This window comes from Nannospalax galili, unplaced genomic scaffold (assembly GCF_000622305.1).
Source record: "Nannospalax galili isolate Female #2095 unplaced genomic scaffold, S.galili_v1.0 scaffold654, whole genome shotgun sequence".
NCBI classification, from domain to species: Eukaryota; Metazoa; Chordata; class Mammalia; order Rodentia; family Spalacidae; genus Nannospalax; species Nannospalax galili.
This window is the reverse complement of record NW_008335971.1, coordinates 1,149,650-1,166,655: the sequence shown is the minus strand read 5'-3', so window position 1 is coordinate 1,166,655 and position 17,006 is coordinate 1,149,650.

Here is a 17,006-nt window from a genome sequence, read left to right as displayed (position 1 = left end):
TTATGGTCTCTCTGTGGTCCCAGATGGCCTAGAATTCACTATGCAGACCAGGCTGACTTTGAACTCACAGAGAACCCCTTGCCTCTGTCTCTGGGTGCTGGGATTAAAGGTATGCACCACCACACTGGGCTTCTGTAAGAACCTTCTTAATAAACCAAATACCCAGTTTCATTTCTGTTGCCCTGTACTGAATGAACGATTCTAATTCACAACTGCAACTCAGCTGACTTTCACTCTTCCCTACAGAAGAAAGTATCCTCCACCTGAAATCTTTCCTATCATTCACACCCCAAATTTCTGCTAAGTCAAGATTCCCAATCAAAATATGAGAGAATTTCAGTCTTCTTTAATTCTTTGCAGGACAAGTCTTGAAAGAGTTTACAGTGGCAGATTATATTATGTTTAATCTTCAATATAATAACCTTATTCTTCTCAGTGAATGTATTAGCAAAGAATTTTTCAAACCTCTACAATTAAGCTCTACAAGTCCACTAATTTCTTTCCTTTTATAAAAAATAATAGCAGTAGAAACAGCAATGCAAATCAGGTTCATGACCTACCGTTTTTCTGTCTTTCTTCCTTCTGTTCTATGGGACAGAAATAACTGTTTTATAATAAAACTTACTGTATACAATCATAATTTAATCTATTTTAAATATATTTAAACAGACTTTGGGTGGGGTCATTGTCACTTGCAAAGCCTATTTTCCTCTATAGAAATTTCCAATAGTATTTGAGGGATAGCTATGCTTTTTCAATCTGTTGCTTTGAGCACAAAGAGAAAAACTATGACTTTAAAAGACTACTAATAATTAACTGGAGATCTAAAGGACTAATTTGAATAGATTTTTTTAAAGAGGAAAGTTCATTGTGCTGAATTCAACTTATAATTGTACATGGAATATTTGCATATGAGAATTATCTGCAGTCCTCAAAACGGTGGGATGTAATTGGAATTCTCCTTCAGTATATCTGAATACATCTACATGTGCACAGTAAACTTGAAAAACAAGGCTGTAATGTAGAAAATACATCTATCAATTTCTCCACTGTACCTAATACAGAGCAAATGATTTATAAATTAAGGATTAGTCATCTCTCTACTTCAGCATTTTTATTTTATGATATACATAGTAAATAACATGACAATTACAGATTAACATACTATCAATCTACACAGTTATATTTTTAGAATGTGTGAGAAGCAGCTAAAATATGCTTTTAACTAAATTTACTAGTTAAAGTATATTACCCTGAGTTATCACATCATTTGTGTAGATTTCGAGTCTTTTGCATTCTGTTTCTGAAATTTTCTCCGCATAGAACTATGTCTAATTTCTTCCCCTCCACTACTGCCTATTGTGAGTTTTCATCCTCTATCCTTCTGTATTTATTTTTATTTTTTCACTGATAACTGAGAAAATGTTATAGTTTATTTTGTATTTTTTTAAATTGTGTATGTGTGTGAACATAGGTACATGAGTGCCCCAGATTGTGTGTGAAGTCCGAGTATAGTTATGGTGAGCTGTTTTTTTCCTTCCACCATGGGATCTGGAGATCAAATTCAAATAGGTTTCTATAGCAAAGACATTTACTGGATGAGCCATCTCTTTGACTCCAACATTTTAATTTTTACCTGTGTTGTATCATTTGGTATGAGTTTTTTAGGCCCACGTATATTGTAGCAATGATAGCATCTCCCTGTTTCTTAAGGCAGAATACTATATATGTAAATTATATAATTTTATTCTTTATTTTTACAGAAAACTTTTTTTCAATGTATATTGTTATTGACTTTTTGTGCATTTCATACAAAACATTGTAATCATCTTTATACCTCTTCCCTGAGCCACACCTCCCACCCCCCCGACTGGATTTCATGCATTCTGTCATACATGTTAAGAGGATAGTTCTCTTTTTCCTTAACAGTTTCAAGGTTTTTCTCTTTGTTTCTGGATCCCATCAAATAGAGAGTTTTTGTTGTTATTGTTTTATTTTTCTTATTGATTTGTTTTTATTTGTGTATGCATCTAACTTTTATTTTGCTTCATCTCAGAGCAGAAATAAATGATTTAATGACTTAATGATACAACTCAAGAATTTGCATAAAATAAGAATGAAGCAAATTCAAATCCAGTACACAGAAGGAAATAGTAAAACATCATAGCAGAAATGAATAAAATGGGAAGAAAGAAAACAGTTCAAAGAATCAACAAATCTAAGAGCTGGTTCTTTGAAAAGATAAACTAGACTGACAGATCTTTAGGCCAATCAACCAAAATAATAAAAAGAGAAGACCCCAATTAACAGAATCAGTGATGAATATGTAAACATTACATCAGACACTTAAAGACATCCACAATATTTTAAGGGAATAGTTTACAAGCGTACTTCATTAAATATGAAAACCTAAAAATTAATAAATGTCTAGATTCATCCAAAACACCAAGTAAAACCAAGAGAAGAAAGACAATTTAAGTAGGCCCATATAAAATAAGGAAATTGATACATTAAATAAAAGTCTAGGTCCCGATGGATTCACACCAGAATTCTACGAGACCTTCAAAGAAGAACTACAAACAACACTTTTTAAGCTATTCCAAAAAATAAAACAGAGGAAGTACTTCCAAACTCCTTCTGTGAGGCAAGTATTGCTCCAGTTACAAAATCGGGTAACAGAAAGAGAAATCTAGGGGCCACTATGCAACATTCTTCATCAACATAGACACAAAAAGTTTCAATAAAATATTTACAAATTAACAGAAGTAGCTAACAAAAAGATCACCCACCATAATCAAGTTGCCTTTATCCTGAGAGTTAGTGATGGTTCAACATACATAAATAAATAAATATAATAAATCATATAAATGGACAAAAATCACATGATTAGCTCAATAGATGGAGAAAAGACCTTTGAAAAAAATCCAACATGCTTTTATAATAAAAGTCCTAGAGAGAATATGATTGGATGGAAAATTCCCATAGTCAAGGCTAAAAATTTGTCTTAATAAAAGTCCTCTCCAGTGGGTAGTTATACGAGAAAATTCCTCCAGTACCATAGAAACATATTTACTAGTGCTTAGATACTCTGAGTAGATTATTTTTTCTTTACACAATTTTGCTTCTATCTATAATGGATATGATGACTGTCCCTGTTTTATTATCCATTTATTAAAAAACCAGGCATGTAGCAGCATTGCCAAAAGCAGAACTGATTAGTCTGTCCTAGACCTTATATTCCCATAGACTTTGGCTGAATTCAGATAATTTTACTAGGTAAACCATCAGACACGTTATTTCATAGATGCAAAGAAGAAAGGAAGTGTGTAGCTCTATTGTTCCAAGGACCAGATGATTGCGAGACACAAGCTAAACCTAGGGAATGTAAGAATATGTGCAAAAATTATAACTAGACTCAGAACCTCAGATATTTTCAGTCTCTTAAATTTTAAAAGCCAGAGATGAGGCTTTCTTAATGACTTTAAATACATTCTCTCTGCTAATAACTCAAAGCGTTTATCAAGTATTATAAATTATGAAAACTTTCCTAATGTAAGATTATTTTTGTTCTTAGGAGGCCTCAACTATTTAGAAGAATTTAAATAATAAAAAATTATGCAGATATAACAACCCAAAAGGAAAGACATTTATAGCTTAGGACATGGTTGGTTCCTTAAGGATTTTTCTGATCATTTAATGTATTTACATAAATCATAAAAGTTGTAAGACAGCAATAAAGTACGAATAGTTTTTTCCAACTGTTTTAACGTTTTCAAGAATTTATAGTTGATGCTCATGACTCTATGTTTAATACACTCTTATTTTTTTTCAGTTCTAGTACCATTTTTTTTCTTGACATCCTAAGAAACAGTGCTCCTGAAATTTACTTTGTGAAACACTGATCAGAGGGATTTTGGACTCATTTCTTTGAGGTCCTCTGTTTCCTTTATTCTATGGCTTGAAGATCTTCACAGTTCTTTAAATCATCTATTCAAAGTCTTTGATTTTTTTTTGAAACATTTTCTACATATATAGCTCAGCCTTATGGTGAGCCATTTTATTAATGTTGTTTAAAGGGACAGAATGCATGGAATGAATATAAAAGTTAAAAGGGGACTTATTAAATTGGCTTACACTATATGATCAAAGTAGTCCAAAAATGGCTGTCTCACAAGGGCAAAGCCAATAATCTGGTAGTTGCTCATTGTACTTCATCTGATATTGATGAACTGGAGGAATTTTGGAGAGCTGCTGGTCTTCTGTCTACATTGGACACCTGAAGAAATTGATTCTAATAGTGGAAGAATGCCAAAAGCAACAGGATAATAAACTCACCAGTTAGCGTGAAGACAAGCAGACAAAAAGCAGAAGCTGCCTCTGCCATGGCCTTTCATATGGGCTGTCACCAAAAGTCACCACCCACATTTAGGGTAGGACTTCTGGCTTTAAATAATCCAATCAAGAATGTTCCTCTCCATTTAGTTAACTCCAGTTGATCAAGACTAGCAATAGGACTACAGGACTAAAGGAACTAAATACTTTAAGGCCTGTTTATTTCCAGATAGTTCTTAATCTCAATGGGTGTCATAAAATCAAAGTAAGAATAGTCAGAAGATATAAACATGAAAACTCTCATACTCCTATTTTATATGCTATATAACAGAAAAATGTAGTCATAGAAATACCAGCCCTGAACTGTGCTTTAACACCTGTTAATGTTCAGAGTATAAATCACACTCTGGCTATACAAATCAAATGAAAATTAATAGCACTGATTTTTCTATAGCGAATATAATCCAAATGTTAAATGTTTCAAGTATGGATACTCTTACATAATGAAAGGGTGTCTGTTTTATATCTACCCTTTCAACAATATATGTTTTATGAATATATTGTTTTTCTTTTTCCTCCCTTTTCTGTTTTAGCCCATTATAATAATTACACAATTTTAAAGTTTTTAGGATTTCAGTGAAAATGAATCTATGCAGCATCCATGAGCTTCTATGACTAAGCTGCATAGCAATGTAAACACACCCAAAGGGTAATTTTGACAGAGACCTGTTATTCCACTTGACTTTGCACTCATTGTAAAATCAAAAGTATGTGTGTGTGTGTGTGTGTGTGTGTGTGTGTATTGCCTCTATGCAAGTGTACCTGTGTCATCCAATACTCACAGAGGTCAGAAGAGGGAGTAGGATCCCCTGGAACTGGAGCTATAGGTGGATGGTTATTATCCACCAAGAGGGTGCTGTGATTCAAACTCTGGGCCTCTGCAAGAGCAGACAGTGGTCTTAACCACTGAGCCATGTCTTCATTCTCTCTCATCTTCTTTTGTCTTTTTATATTTTCTGTGTATCTGGTGTGCAGGTTTGCATGTGTTAGGGCACACATGAGTTGGTATGTAAATAGATAGGTATATATGAATATGGAGGTTTAAAGTTGATAATAGGAATCACATTTACTTATTCTTCCAGCTTATCAACCGAGGAAAGCACTCTAAATCAAATCCAGACCTCTTCATATGGCTGATTTCATTGACTAGCTTGCTCTAGGGATCCCACCTCTCTTTTTCATTGTTGAAATAAAAGGCAGGCCTCCATGCCCACTTAGCCTTAGCCTAGATTCCTGTGATCTGAGCTTGCGCACCAAATACTTTATCCTGTGAACAATCTCACCAGCCCCAATATTTTCTAATTTTCAGAATCCACATATCATTTTCTGTAATTCATCAAAAATGTACAACTCAATAAAAGTAAGAGAGCTTATAAGCATATACATGGGGGCTCAGATGTAGCTCAGTTGATAGAGCACTTACCTAGCATGTATAAAGCTCAGGGTCTGATCACCAGTACTGCAAAAAGGTGGTCACGGTGATTTGAGTCCAGCATGGGTATATGAGACCCTATTTCACAAAAAAGCAAACAAATAAAAAATCGTAAAATAAAATAAAAATAAAAATAAATGCAAACATATATGGTTAAAATCTTAATGAAGATACAGCATTTTATTGTAAAATGATTTATCTCTCAGTTCATTAAGCTTATCTCTAAAGCTGGCATCCCTTCCCATGTGCTGGAGCTGTGGTCTCCTCCCATGACCAGATATGCGGTCTCCTGATTATGAGCCTGAGCCATGAGCTTGAAATGTGGTGCCCTCCAGTTAACCTGGAGCAGTATTCCCCTCATATGAGGTTGGAACTTTGGTCCCTTACCATGAACCAGAGTTCCACATTCCTCTGGGTAGACTGATGATAGAGCATAGTGGAGGATGGAGGACTTCCTGATTTTGGGAAACAGTTTCAATCTTCAAGTGGTGGCTTTCCCCAGAAATCCCTCCTTTGAGGTCCCAGGTTGTGCATGGCATGACTTTGCCTCCATGTTGGGTTTATGCTGGGCACAAGGGAGGTCTCAGTCTTTTGTAGATTATGGTCTTTTGAGGACTGATTCTCTAGAATGATCCACCCACTTCCCTGAGGGCTATTTGGTGTCTTTACTACACACATGATTGTGGGCATCCAGGTATTCATGTTGGACCTCTCCTTACCAAGAGGCTTTAGATTATTCTATTGCTCTTCTACAGTCTCAGTGTGCCGTGAACTGATGCAACAGAAAATGTAAAAATGTAAAATGCCTAATTGAACTTCAAGAGATAAAAATCACAGACAGGAAAGTTAGAAAGAAAGAAGAAAGGAAGAGAGGGAAAGAGGGAGGGAGGGAGGGAGGGTGGAAGGAAGGAAGGAAGGAAGGAAGGAAAAAAGAAAGAAAGGGAGAAGGAAGGAAAGTAACTACTGTCAAATTGTTTCCTGTTGCTATAATTTGAGTTTGCCATTCACTCCCTTTCCAAATTCTTCAACCTATACAAAGTTTTTCAATGTGTAAGTATGTTATTTCTTAAAGGAGACAATGCTAATAAAATATTTTAAATTTAAAAAGAGGGATGTTTATAGCCCTAAGAACCTACCTTTAAAAAACCAGAAAGTGTATAAATAAGTGAATGAACATTATAAGTAAAGCATCTCTAAACACAAGAACAAATCACACAAACCCAGCAGACTAGAAGAAATATAAAAGTCATAACAGAAATCAACAATATACAAACAAAAAAATAATTTAAAGAATCAATGTAAAGAAGAGCTGGTTCTTCAAGAAGATAAACAAGAAAGACAACCATTGACATAGCTAACTGAAACAGCAAAACAAAATCAACAAAATCAAAGCAAAAATTGAAACATCACAATGGACACCAAAGAGATTCAGAATATTATAAAGGAATACTTTTAAAAACTATGCTCTATTAAATGGGAAAATATAAAAGAGATGGACAAATTTCTAAATTAAGTGGAACCACCAATGTTAAATTAGAAAGAGATCAAGAACTTAGGCACATAACAAATAATGAAATCAAAACAATAATTCAAAACCCCTAACTAAAAGGACCTTGGTCCAGATGATGACAGAGCAGAATTCTAATAGACTTTCAAAGATCTACAACCAATCCTGCTTAAATTACTCAAAAATATAGAAACAGATGGAGAATTCCTTCTATGATGTCAATATTACTCCAATACCAAAACCAGGATAAGACAGTAAGAAAAAATGGTCCACAACGTTAATGAACATAGATGCAAAAATCTCAACAAAATACAAGTAACATACAGACATATATCAAAATGATCATCCACCATGATCAAGTTGGGTTTATTCCAGAGATGCATGAATGTTTCTATATACTTAAGTCAATAAATGCAGTACATCATATAAATCGACTTAAACTAAAAATGAAATGTCTCTCTGGATAAATGACATGCATCAAAATGTTTTGGATTGACAGATGAACCTAATGACAATAAGTGAATAGATACATGAAAAAGATAAGAAAATCACATGATCATCTCAAGAAATGTAGAAGGGGTATTGGCAAAATCTAACATTCTTTACACACTCTAACACAATAAAAACCTTAAACAAGTTTGGACTAGAGGGAATATTACTCAATATAAATAAGACTATAAACAACAAACCCACAGTCGATATTCTGAGTTGTGAAAATCTCAAAACATTCCCATTAAAATAAGAACAAGACAAGGCTGTCCACGATTCCCACTACTTTTCAGTGTAGTTTTAAAAAATATCATTAGATCAGTAAATCAAGTGTCTTAGCTGTGATAAAAACACTGAACAAGCCAGGCGTGGTGGTGCATGCCTGTAGTCCCAGCACTTGGGAGGCAGAGGCTGGAGGATCTCTGTGAGTTCAAGGCAGCCCGGTCTATGTAGTGAGTTCCAGGACAGCTGGGGCTACAGGGAAACCCTGTCTCGAACAAAACAAAACAAAACACTGAGCAAAACAAACTTGGAGAGGAAAAAGTTTATTTTAGCTTACATCTCCTGGGTCACAGTTCATCACCAAATAAAGTCAGGACAGGAACTTGAGGCAGGATCCTAGAGGCAGGAGCTGAAGCACAGAACATGGAGAAACATTGCTTACTGGCTGCTTCTCTGACCAGTGCTCAGCCTGCTTTTTTATACAACAAAGAACCAACTGCCCAGGAATGGCACTGCCCACAGAGGTCTGGACCCTCCCCTGTCACTCAGCAATCAAGAAAATGCTTCACAGACATGGCCACAGGCCAATTTAATAGAAACAATTCCCCAACTGAGGCTCCCTGTTCCCAGGGGTGTTAAGTTGACAACAAAAACTATCCATCACACAAGAGAAGGAAAGCAAAGGATTACTTACTGGAAAAGAAGAGGTCAAATTATCTGTATTTTCAGATGATATGATATTATACATAAGACATCCCCAAAACTCCATCAACAATCTTCTAGAAAGGATCAACACCTTCAGCAACATGGCAGGATACAAAATCAATTTACAAAGGTCACTAGCTCCTCTTTCAGTAGCAAGCAATCAGACAAGAGTTCATGAAACACTCCCTTTCATGACAGCCTCGAAACAAAAGTCAATGAATAAACTTAATGAAATAGCTCTACAATGAACTTTTAAATCTTTGAAAAAAGATACTGAGGAAGACGGGAGATGGAAAGACCTCCTACACACATGAATTGGTAGAATTAATATCGTGAAAGTTACCATACTTCCAAAAGAAATTTATAAACTCAATACAATCCCAATCAAATTCTTCATGACATTCTTCACAGATATAAAATAAAGGAAAAAAGAAAAAGAAATTCATATTGAAACACAAAAGACCCCAGAAAAATCAAAGCAATCCTGAACCGGTGTTGCTCAGGAAACCTCCTCTCTGAAGACTGGCTCCTTAGTTTCATAAAATACTATGAAGATTTCTAAGGCAGAAAGCTACTTAGTTTTTTCCATCCAGTGATAAGTTTGTGAACCAGTTAACCAGCTAAGCAAATAATCTCTACTGGTACAGCACTGGCACTTTTATCTTGGGGGGTAATCAACAGCTATCTAATTGGACTTTAGGCTCATTCAATGGGAGGGAATTCATTAGTGAAAATGTAAACACAGCCAAATATACATTGTTGTAGAGGTCATAGATCCTCGAGAAAAACCTACTTTTTCCAATCCCTAGAAATATGTAATTTCTTATTGCATTCTGAATAAATATTTTATATTTATAGACAAATATTCCTCTCACCATTTATTACTGATAATTCTTTTTGCAATAGATGGAGATTATTATAAAATTTCCATAACTTGTCCAATACAAAGAATAAGTGGCTATGAGATGCCCAGTCCTTAATGACACCTCAACAATGTACCTACTTCAGCTAAAACTCAGGGGGTATGCTGGAAAATAGAGGTGGGAGGAGTACAAATGCATCTCTCTACTCTCATGAGTGAAGATTCCTCATGTAACAAATGGTGATTAACCCAGAAAGCCACAACTAGCCAAAGTTCAAGTAAGAAGAGACTGAAAAGTGCTTATTCCTGAATAGAACACCTGTGTCTAACCTTTGTCATCCAAGGCTCAAGGACCATTAGCAAGAGGTGGTGAAAAGTTTGTAAGACCCAGAGGTGGTGGATGACCACAAGGAAACAGAATGCTTCAGACAGCTGGAAGTTACTCTTATGGATTTACAACGACGACAGCATGCACAAAACCATGCAAGCTCAACACAGAGAAAATCCCAGTGTAGATGTAGGGAAGTGGGGAAGAAGCACCAACCTTATCTGAGGAACTATTGCCAATCAATAACTTCTAGAAGAGGAAGAGATGGTTTTCTCTAAGGATGTAAAACTAGGTAGTTTAGCTGTTTCCATGGATGAGTACATACTGAAGGACATTTGGGGACACAAACGTGGTTCAATAGTCCTTCACATATATGACAGAGTATATGGAATTCAGTGGGAGGAGCTACAAGAGGAGTGCAAATAGGGAAGTGTTTCCAAATATGATAAAATATATTGTATGAAATATGCAAAAATTCAGTGAAAATTATTTTAAAAATTAATTAGTTAACTAAATCCTAGCATGAAACATAGTGTTCCATGCTTTGCCCAACTAGTATGTACCCACTAATAATCATATGTATGCATAAATGAAAGTCCACAAGATGAAAAGCATTATCTGGGGCTCATATTTCCATAAATTAAATGTTTGAAAAAAATAACCTATAAAGAGAGATGTGCCTGTGTCAAGCAACTGAGATGTGGTCTACAGGCATGAGTTATCCACTGATTGCAGTACAGTCAAATGTCTAATCATCATGCAGAAGAATTAGGTGACTGTGAATGACTACTGGACTTTGAGTAGCTAATTCACATATAGCAAGATATGTTCCAGAGGAATATGATGAGAGAGCAAGCTTCTGGAAGGAGAGGAGGTAAGATGGCATCCCATAAAGGAAAGAGATCTGTAATTTCCATTTCTAGGTGAATGTTACTTAGCATTTTGATAGTAATACTGGGTCATAAATAATCAAAGTTCTAGACTTATGAGGCCTTAGAAATATAATAGTCTCTCTTATCAACATGCAGCAAAGTCAGAGTGAGGTACCATAACATAAAGAGTAAGTAGGCAACGCGTGATTAATATATATATTGCTTTTTAAAGAAAATACCTACTTGTAGTGTGTGTGTGTGTGTGTGTGTGTGTGTGTGTGTGTGTGTGTATGAATGAGAACCACATGCATGCAGTTACCTGTGGAATCTAGAACAGTACATCAAATCCCCCGGGACTGGGTTTATAGTTATGCTACCCATGTGAGTGCTATGATAAGAACTTTGGTCCTCCGTAAGAGTAACAAGTGCTTTAAACTGATTTTATGTCTCCCCCATTTTCTTTTCTTTTTGAGACAGGGTGTCCTTGTAGTCACAGCTGACCTGGAACTCACTGTGTAGACCAGGCTGGTCACTGTCTCACAGAGATTCACCTGCCTTCTAAGTGCCGGAATTAAAGGCATGCACCACTATGTAAGGCTAGCCCCATGGGCTATTTTAAAAAAAGAAATTAAAAACATTTTTATGTTTGAAAATTTACTTGGATGTATAATAACATATTTGGATATGTAAAAATTTGAGTTTGTTGAAAACAGTGTTTTGAATAACAAGTCTCATTATGCAGCGAAATAAACAATCTAGAAACCAAACACAGAGCTATCATTGGCTCAATGATTTTACAATGTATAACAATAATTATTGTCACATATCTGAGGCCTGAGTGCTGGGTGGATTAAGGAAATCATATTTGTAAAGCCTTTTGGAGTTCTCCTCAGGAAAGATTATTAATATAAAACAGATTATTATTATTATAGTAAGATGTCTCCCCCAAAGCAGCTTATACAGAATCGTTGCTGGCACATTAATATCAACTGAACTGAGCTGCTCAATAGTATTATGTAGGCTTCATGGAGAGGGCATTAGTTTACATATTAAAATAGTTCATAGATATTATTAAAATTCAGTTTAAAGCATAGTTTGGATATAACTTGTAAATGAGCATTTGAATTTGCATATGATTATTTAAATGCTTAGTTTTCACATTGATGATTCAAGTTAAAAAATTACATATAATGTGAGAAACATATTTTTGAGGTAAAAATTTGTCTCTCAACATGTGTCTAAATCATTGCTAGACAATTTAGCAATTGTCTGCCTGTCTTTCTGTTAGGATGTATGTCTTGTTGGACTTTTAGAATACATAAATCTGGGAACTGGAGAGATGGCTCAGGGGTTAAGAGCACTGGTTTCTCTGCAGAGAACTGGGATTTGATTACGAGCACACACATGGTGGCTAGCAACCATCTGTAACTCCAGTTCTAGGAGATCCAGTGCCCTCTTCTGACTTCCACGAGCATTGCAAAACATGGGTGCACTTGGATATAGGCCATAAACATACACATAAAATATGATATTAAAAAAATACATAAATTTATTCTTCACTAAAATAACTCATATATTACAAAATATGTGGTTTGTTTCTGCACACCTTTTATTCTAATTCTTTATAAAACAAAATCCTGTAATACTTATTTTAAATTTGATGATAATTCTCATAGAGATTGGATGTACAAGTTGAAGATACCTGTTCCTTTCATAGACATGGTTAAAAAATATCTTTTTACATAATTTTCTTACATTTATACAATTATTATGAATGTAATACATGGCTGAAAAGATATTTTAAATCGCTCCATACTTGTTACTTTTAAGTATGTGTATACTTTGCTTTTATCATTGTTATGACCAAATACAAGTCTGTCAGCATCTGAAAGCAGCTCATGGTTTAAGGAAAGCAGGAGAGGCTTGTGGCTGCAGATGCAGCTGGATGTGGCTGGTTCTTCACAACTTAGCAGTTCTGGGAGGAGAGATGGAACAAGAAACAAAACAGAGCTATAAAACCTCAAGGCCTTCCCTTAGTGTGAGAGACAGGCTTGAGCTTAGGGTGAAAGTCTTATTGACAGCCATACAGCAGGCCCAAGGCAATGGCCCATCTGCTGGAGCCACAAGGAATACCTTGTACCATTTGCTCCCGTTGGCAGATCATGAGACTGATGCCAGAGCTCACCACTCCCTAATCACCACCCTTGGAATTCAAAATTGCAACACTGAGATATTGCAACAGTCAGCATCACGAGGTTGCCAGGAATCCAGGCTCTGTAATCTGAAACCCAGTATGCTAATGAGGCATCTTACCTGCTAGTCTGTGATAGGATGTTAAGTCTGCTATGCTAATAGGATGCTAAGCGTGTTATGCTAATAAGGTATCCTACTTGCTGTGCTGTGGTTGGACCACTACCCCTATATAAGCTTGTGCCTTCCTGCAATAAACCAGATCTGTGTCACTGAACCTGGTTTCCTGCTGACACAGTCTCCTCACCAGCCCTGGGATCCCGGACTGGGCAGAAGCAGCGACAACGGAAGGTAGCACCAGGCGAGCAGAAGAGTGGCCTCAGCCCAGGGCAGGCAGAAGATAGGCCTCAGCCCAGGGCGAGCGGAGGTGCAGCCTCGATGCCTGTGAGCACGAAGGAGCAGCCTCCGCTGGTGGTGACCACAGCTTAGTGAACCACGTCCCCAGTGAGACTTCACCTCCTTAGGTTCCCATGATTTCCCCAGTGAATTCAAATAATGATCAAACATTGAAAAGCATGAACATACAGAGGGTATTTTATAATTCCAGCCATAACATACTTTCATCAAGTAGAAAAGCAGAATGCAAATATTAAAAATGTGAACTAATTCTTGAATTTCTTTTTGTTTCTTATAAAATCTATCTTGAAATTGTGAGTGCAATGTAAAGAAAACATAAAGCTGAGAGAAGATAGGTGAATATTATGACACCTGGTCCTGTTGACCATTGACAAGATGCTGTTTGGTAGATATTTAACCTTAATCATCAGTCTCAGTTTCTTTATTTAACTAGATTTATGAACTTCCTACATATTACCATGTGGTTAGATACATGAGACAAAAAGACAAATGGACAATGTATTGTCTTAGAATCTTTACATTTAATCCATGCTCTCATTTACTTCAAGTCTGGATCTCTCCAAATTCTTCATGAATCACTTAGGAATTAATCAAGAAATAATTTTCACCATGCACTGTAGGCCTCTTGTTCCACAGAAATTTCTGTGAGTTATATAACTAAGCACAATAGTTACAACTACCCAGAGGGAGACATCCCACAGTAGATTTATGATGTATCCTAAAAAAAAAAACTTTGGCTGTCAACATAAAACCCTATTTAATCTGGAAACCTAGATTAAGCCAATTCCTCCCATCATCTATGGAGAAATCTCTCTGAGACTATAGTTGTGAGAGAAGCACATAGCAGTTAGTGCTCCTTCTCACATAATTTACTTATAGTTCTAAATCTGCTCAGGCCAAATGTCAGACAAACCATTTCATTAGATGATGGATTGTTTCAAAATGCTTAAACTTTTTAACAGTGACTCTAATTTTACTCACTTTATGAAAACCTGATAAAATTGCATAACTTGATATTTCATGATCAAATGTTCATCATTAAATTTTTAGTGAAGCAAAGAGTTATTTTAGAAATGATAGTTAATTTTCTGATCCAGAAATCACAGACCCATGCAAAGTCAGACAAAAATGCTTAATAAAACTGGAGAAATGGACAGCAGGTCTCAATTTTAACTAAAGAATTATTGGCAACTGATTGCTGCTGAGTGAGGGAGAGTTGATATTCTTTAAGGGAACGATTCTAGATAGGCTGACTAGACCCCCACAGATGAACTTGTACTGAGGGACTTCTGGGTATATTAACTTGAATAAATAAGATTTAACATATGTGAAAAAATGCATTAAATTCTGTAAGGACGTGCATATGGGTGAGAGGGTATAAAGATGATTAAGATGTTTTGTCTGATGTGTATAAAGACATACATAAAAAGGAATCACAATTCTCTTCCAAAATATCATTATTGGACTCTTGTTCTTTTACTGAAGATTAATCAAGGCAAGAAGGGCATTTTTAAATATGATGATGACAGACACATAGTGCCATAAGAACTTCAGCGTTATGTCACTCAACTTAGTAAACAGCTTGTAACACCTCATCTTGCTGAAAAGCCTGCTTTTTCTGAGACTTTCTTGAAATTGCTAGCTTTCTAAATCTTCCAAATTTTTCACAATAATATTTCGAACTGCCGTCTGTTATATCAACAGTCCACAGAAGCTCACTCTGTACTATGCCTTTGTGGTTGGCACTCTGAGCTTAAAATGGAAAGACATAAGGGAAGAAGGATCTGTGGGAAAGAGGTGAGGGAGAGAAACAACAAAAATGAAGTGCAAAGCTGTTTGACCAATGAACCAGGACTACCTTTGACTTATCTCTGAGGAATAGTATAGCACTTATTTGATCTTGTACAGAAATACTCTCGCATGACATGTCCCAAGGTTACCTTAGTTGTTGCATTCTTAGGCACAGTTTAATTTCTTAATCAGTCCCCCTACTATTGACAAGAGTGACATAAAAGACCTAGAAACATTTGGTGAACTCTTGTGAAGCCAGTATTCCTCACACATATCTTAGACAGTGTCTGAAGAGGAAGAAAAAACTTCAAAAGAACAACTCTGTGGCAAGTACTCCAGCACTTTGGGCCTTAGTACTTCTCTATGATAATGTAATCTTCTTTTACCACATAATCATATCATTGGGTGTTGAGGAAAATGATTTTCAGCAGCCTAAATTCTTTTCAGTGACCTCCACTTAGATCAAGGTGGATCTTTGTATTTGCACTGAAAGGAATTTCAGAAGAGGCCTGGATGAAACAGAGTTCAAATTTATTAAAAATAAATCTTAATAAGAGCAATGCAAGATTTGAGTTTGCAAAGGAGATCTGTTATATTCCTTGGTGACTTTTGAAGTTGTACCATAAATGGTCCTAAGGAACCTTCCTTATTTAGTAACTGAGATTATAGGTTGGACTACTAACATGCACTGAATGAGATTACAACTGATAATATAAAATCCTAGGTCACAGGGCTGCAGAGAATTTAAGATGTTCTTACTGTAAACAACAATTTAGTCTTGTTTGTAAGATTTCTAGAAAGTATCTTGAAAAACTGTAAGGCTGTACTTGTAGGTCATAAAGCTTAGACCTCAACCATGACTCACCACTATTTAACATTCTTCTCTGTTGAGAAGAAATATTATCCCTATGATGAAAACCCTCAGAACAAATATTAACTGTGCTGAAATTCTTGATTTTCAGCTAGTGAGAGGCTTCCTTCAAATAGAACCTTTGCCCTTCTTACGTTTCCTGTACTGTCCCTGTCTTTCTAACCTGCTTCAGTTATATTGTTTGTTTTAAACTAAGTGTTAGACTACTTACACTGTGGAACTCAGTGTGCTCACATTAACTGCCTGATCATAGTTGAAGTGCCCCTGAACCAATGCCAAGTAAAGTTCAAAATTTAAGAGTTCACAACTGGGTTCTGATATTTGGCGATTGGGTCACAGGAGCACTTAAATGTATTTGAAGCAGTATTTAAATGTCTCTGCTCAAAGGAAATAAAATATTTTGATAAAAAGGTTTTGTGAATAATTTATATATGGATAATTAGTAGGAGATAAACTTTCATACAGTTACAAAATTTAGCTAATTGTTCACTTCAAATAAAATAGAATGAGAATGTTATAGGTATGGATCAGAGTTTGGCTAGCACCTGCTGAAGGTTACTGTCCCAGGAGAAAGAACTGCACCAAGGACACATAGTTACAAATAGAAATACAGATAGTATGTTAACAAAGGGAAAACACACCCAAAAAGGGGAGTGAGCTAGTAAGATGGAGAAAGACATGCACCCTTAAGTGCTTGGCCACAAAGTTCATGATCCTTTATGTCACTCACACGGCACCCCCTCTCTGACATTCATACATTATGGGCTTTTCTGAGTAGTCTGTTTATTGCATGTTGTCCAACTAGGGATAGATTTCTAGTTCTCTATGAAGTATTCTTTTGTTTATTACTCTTGATGTTGTTACTTTTTTTACTTTTTTTTTCTTTGAGACAGGGTCTCCTTATAGCTCCAGCTGGCCTGGAACTCAC